This window comes from Eulemur rufifrons, chromosome 8 (assembly GCF_041146395.1).
Source record: "Eulemur rufifrons isolate Redbay chromosome 8, OSU_ERuf_1, whole genome shotgun sequence".
Classification (NCBI taxonomy): domain Eukaryota; kingdom Metazoa; phylum Chordata; class Mammalia; order Primates; family Lemuridae; genus Eulemur; species Eulemur rufifrons.
Genome location: NC_090990.1, coordinates 113857589 through 113863264, shown reverse-complemented (window position 1 = coordinate 113863264; position 5676 = coordinate 113857589). Strand labels below are relative to the sequence as shown.

The following is a 5676-nucleotide window of genomic DNA, read 5'->3' as shown; positions in this document are numbered from 1 at the left end:
ATGATTTGTCCAGCTCTGACAGTGGGGTGTTGAAGTCCCAGAAATTATTATGCCACTATTTATTTCTTTGCTTAGCTCTAGTAGAATTTGCTTTATGTATCTGTGAGTTCCTGTGTTAGGTATACATATATTTATGATGATTATGTCTTCTTGTTAAATTTCTCCCTTTACCATATTATAAGAACCATCTTTGTCTTTCTGTACATTGCTGATTTCAAGTCAATCTTTTTCTGGTATCAGAGTGTCTGAACTTGCTCTCTTTTGGTTTCTGTGTGTGTGGAATATTTTTTCCATCCTTTCACATTGAGCTTCTGTACATCCTTGTGGATTAGATGTGTTTCCTGGAGAAAGCAGATACCTGGGTTTTGTTTTTTTATCCATTCAGCCAGCCTATGTCTTTTGAGTGGAGCATTCATTCCATTAATGTTGAGCGATAGAATTGATATGAGGAATGCTGTTCTGTTCATCAAGCATCTTATTGCTTTGTTTTCCCTCTTGTGCTGCTGTTTTATAAGAGTTGTGAGCTTTATCTTGTTCAGGTGATTTTTCACTCGTGGATATCTATCGTGCTGATTCATGTACAATGCAGTTCTGAGTATTTCCTGCAGGGCAGGTCTGGTCATGACAAATTCCCTCAGTGTTTGCTTGTCTGGAAAAAACTTTATTTCTCCATCAATTGTGAAACTTAGTTTTGCAGGGTACAAATTTCTAGGCTGGTAGTTTTTGTGTTTAAAAAGATTGAAAATGGGACCCCAATCTCTTCTTGCTTGCAAGGTCTTCACTGAAAATTCTGCAGTTAGCCTCAGGGGTCCTTTTTTATAGGTTAGTTGTTGCTTTTGTCTTGCTGCTTTTAGAATTTTCTCCTTCATTCTGACTTTGGTCAGGTTGGAGATGTCCTATTTTCTATGAATCTTCCTAGTGTTCGATGACTGCTAGGAGATGACCACTTGGAGATGTCCTATTTCCTATGAATCTTCCTAGTGTTTGATGACCATCTTGTATCTGTATGTCAGAATCTCTGGTGTTACCAAGAAAGTTTTCCTCAATAATTCCCTTGAAAAAATTTTCCATGCTTTTAGCTCTTTTCTTCTTCTCCGTCAGGCATACTTATAATTTGTATTTTAGTTTGCTTCACATAGTCCTACATCTCTCTAAGTGATTGCTCAGTTTTAATATGCATAAGCTGTTTTACCCAGCTTATGCAAAAAGATAGACCTCTGTCTATCTTTCTTTCTTTCTTTTTTTTTTTTAAATATGGAACGCTTCACGAATTTGCATGTCATCCTTGTGCAGGCTCTGTATTGTTCCAATTTTAGTATATGTGCTGCCGAAGCAAGCACTGTCTTTCAAATATATTGATTTATGCTTGTTAGAGTTGGTTTGGGTCACTTGAAAAAATCAAAGCCCAACTGATAAAAGCACCAACTACAATCCCTGGCACATATTAGGTGCTAATATTATTTTCACAATTGAAACTTTCCCTGGCAGCACTTCTGCTAGACTTTCTCTGGTCCTAAGAGTGTAAAAAGCACTTAACCTAATTATCATAGAATTAATGGATACAATTTAGTTTCCAAGTGTGATAAATGAATCAACCTATCTGGACTCACAGTAACTCTTGCTAAGATGCTGACATTCCATTATGAGCACCTATATTCCCACCAACTGCGTTCTAGGTATTGTCCAAGACAATACCATATAAGCAGTACAGACAATATGTGCTAGAGTACATAAAGTAATTCAGAGGAAGAGCCAAAGAGAGGATCTGAGCTGGACTTTCAAGAATTACTAAGATTGGGATAGGCAGTGAGGAGAAGGAGATATTATAGGCAAGGGATGGAGGGATAGCGTGAGCAAAGGCATGCAAGGCATGTTTGAGGACAATGAATAGACAATTTTAGCTGAAGCAGAAATTTATTATAGGATAATGGTAATGGATAATGTTTGGAAGGGTAGACTGGAATTAATTTTAAACACAAAATTCTAGAAATGGTCAAGTTGCAAATATTTCTATGAAAAGAGACTCTTTTCAATATCATCAACATCATCGCTATCCATCAGCAACACAAATTTTTTTTAGTGTTTCTTGGATGTAATTTGAAACTATGGAACACTAGAGAGTTCTTGGTGACCTTCAGAGGGTATATTTTGGGACCCATACATTCTTAGATAAAATTATCATATAATCATGACTTGAAGTTATTCTGAAGAACAGGTGCAAGTAGAATGTTCAGAAAGTAGCACCTAAAGAGGGAAAGTTTCTTTGGCACTGATTGAACATATTACCTATGAATAATTCCATGAATAAAAAGGGTTTAAGAACAGCTAATAACTTCCAAGGGTTCTTATTATTTACTTTTCAATAAAGACATGCTTTGATGCTAGGCACAAAATGTCCACAACATAAAACCTAACCACAGAATCTAAACAGATGCTTATCAGTCCTGAGAAGTGCCAAAAAAGCTATTAAATTGGTGCTTTCCAAGGAGATGACCTCCACCAGCTTATTAGGACACATTGCATTGTTTTGTCCTTATTGGGCATGGAAGGTGGTGGTGGTGGTGGGAGGGTATAGGCTGGAAGTTCAAGGAGTGGTGTTTGTAGGGGAGAAGATCTGTGGATTTATTGATTAGTCACATGCACATCCAGGTTAAGTGTTCTCCATTTGGAAGCCCTCGTGATAACCAGGGACTCAGATCATATAAAAAGCAAATCTAGGCTCTGCTGGACCAGTATTAACAGCAACCATGGCAAAGCTTATTCCTCTCACAGGTGAGTTTGAATCAGAGATAGCACCTTTATCTTATCTGGTTTCTTCCCTCAGGCTCTGACAACTGTGAAGCGGTATTCAAAGTACATCTCTGTGCTTTTCCATTCTTCTATCATTTCAAATTTTCAAGAGAATCTTGTCATATACAAGTCAGTCTGCCTCTTGTTCTCTTAACCTCACTTGACTCTAGCAACATTTCTGTCCTCATTATCCCACAGGCCCAGTCCTAAAAGAAAGGCTCATTTTCTTCCGATGTTTGTCTTACTCTTTCATCTTTTGTTCAGTTGTTCCTTTTTCTCCACTCCTCTTCCTGTACCACCTCATTTTAATTGGTGTGATACTTATTTACAAATCACACCAATTGTAATAGTCCAGGTGTCCTTGGACTAGCTTTCTCAGGGATGAAAATCAGTAGGAGCTGAGATAGAGTTACGCATGTCGTCTTTGTTCTGTTTTCGGAATTATTTCTCTTCTATCCTCTGTCATCCTACTGAGTTGGTGATGTGCCATAAAACTGCACTGTTAGAAATTCATTCAAGGAGATTGATTCAGTAAGTTGTTTAGAGCCAAGTCATGCTCAGAGTTTATTAGTTACTCTAAAGCTTGGATTTACAATTTTTTTTTAAACTTCAGAACCTTTCCAAATGAAACCTAAAGCTCAATTTATAAAATAATCCATCCAGACGTGCCCTGGTAGAAGCCAGAGAAAGGCATCTGGAGTCTCACCTTACAGTACCTAGTTCTTCTCCCCTCCTGTAAGGGCTCCTGAAAAGTGGTTCCAAAAACACTCCTAAGGCTCCAGGAGACACTGAACTCCCTGCTGTAGAGGACGCCTTATCTGTTGCAAGGCTGCACTCACGCCAGCTCAGGGAGGTGAACCATGGCTGGATGTGTAGTCAGTGAGCAGTGTGAACGTGGGGTAATTTCAGTAAGTTTATCTTCATTAGTAGGCTTCCCACGCTGCTGCATTCAGTAATATTTATTTCTGACATGGAAGGTGGACGAAGAGGCATCATGACCATTTTAAACAAAGGGGAAAAAAGGTAGATTTACTGTTGTATTCACTGAAAAACCTTTGGCATAACCACTAAGTTTCACTCAGGCCGTAACAATCTATGGCAAATAAGAAGGCACCCAAGGCTTCAGAATGAGAGTCTACAGGGTACAGACAACTGGTTCAAAGTACGTGTTTTTACTTTCTGTCTAGGTCTGGCTCTTCTGCTGAATGCTCAGTTGGGTAAGTCATGGGCTCTATATTTTATCATTAACATAATATTTTCCTAACAGAAACCTCAGTGCCTATAAATTATTCATAACTCAATTATCTGCTTAATATATGTGAATTTTTTAATATGCCAGTATTACTTTTCTAAAGAAAATATTTCAAGAGATAAACTATACTAGAAAAGGAGAGCTATTGTTTACTTCCACAGACAGATGTGTTGTATTTTGGGGAAATCTACTGTTTTGGATCGGCTGTCACTGCTATCCTCCTCAGCGTGGCCACCTGAGAGTTACTGGGCTTCATGTGACTATTGGGCATCTTTTCTAAAAAGGCTCTTAGGCATATTCAAGATCCCAAAATGAGTTTGTCAAAGTTAAAAATAACCAACTCCAAGTCAGTGGAGTTCCAACTGAGAATTTTTGGAATCATCTGCAAAAGTGTTCATCCCAATAACCTCCACACAGACATCAGGCATCTGAGACACAGGGAGAGAAACAGAGGCAGGGCCAAAACTCACAGCACATTTCAGTGGATGCTAAATCAGGCCAGCGTCCTTTCTCCTTACTACCCACAGGCTCTGCCTACCAGCTGACATGCTACTTCACCAACTGGGCCCAGTACCGGCCAGGCTTGGGGCGCTTCAAGCCTGACAACATTGACCCCTGCCTCTGCACTCACCTGATCTATACCTTTGCTGGAATGAAGAACAGTGAGATCACCACCATCGAATGGGATGACGTGACTCTCTACCAAGCTTTCAATGGCCTGAAAAACAAGTAAGAGGAAGGGAGAGATATTTAATTTGGTATCGCCTATGTCAGTACTTCCCAGATATTAACGCTTCTTAAAATGTAGTTCAGAATCAGTGGACCTGAGGTGGCAACCAAAACTCTGCATTTTGTTTTCCTTTTTTAAGTGACAAATTTGTTCATATCTATTGGTACAATGTGATATTCTGAAATATGTATACATTGTAGAATGGCTCAATTGAGCTATTAACGTATACAATTAACACACATAATTGACTTTTTTGTAGCAATAACCCTTAAAATCCACTCTTTAGCAATTTTCAAATATAATACATTCTTATTAAGTATAGTCACCATGTTGTACCATAGATCCATTAAACTTATTCCTCCTAACCAAAATTTTGTATACTTCCACTAACATCTCTCCAATCCCCCATCCCCAGCATGCCTCCAGCCCCTGGCAACCACCATTCTACTCTCTACATCCATGAGTTCAACTTTTCTAGATAACGCTTACAAGTAAGTCTTTCTGTGCCTGGCTTATTTCACTTAACATAATGGCCTCCAAGTTCATCCATGTCATCACAAAGGACACAATTTTCTTTTTTTTAAGGCTGAATAGTATTCCATTGTGTATATATACCATATTTTCTTTTTTTTTTTTTTTTTTTTTTGTTGAGACAGAGTCTCACTTTGTTGCCCAGGCTAGAGTGAGTGCCGTGGCGTCAGCTTAGCTCACAGCAACCTCAGACTCCTCGGCTCAAGCGATCCTACTGCCTCAGCCTCCCGAGTAGCTGGGACTACAGGCATGCGCCACCATGCCCGGCTAATTTTTTCTATATAGATTTTTAGTTGTCCATATAATGTCTTTCTATTTTTAGTAGAGACGGGGTCTCACTCAGGCTGGTCTTGAACTCCTGACCTTGAGCGAT

General features: G+C 39.0%; 1 pseudogene; it reads right to left on the bottom strand.

Moving 5' to 3' along the window:
* Positions 1 to 1248: 1248 nt before the first annotated feature.
* LOC138391097 (U6 spliceosomal RNA) lies at positions 1249 to 1340 on the bottom strand (annotated as a pseudogene).
* Positions 1341 to 5676: the final 4336 nt, after the last annotated feature.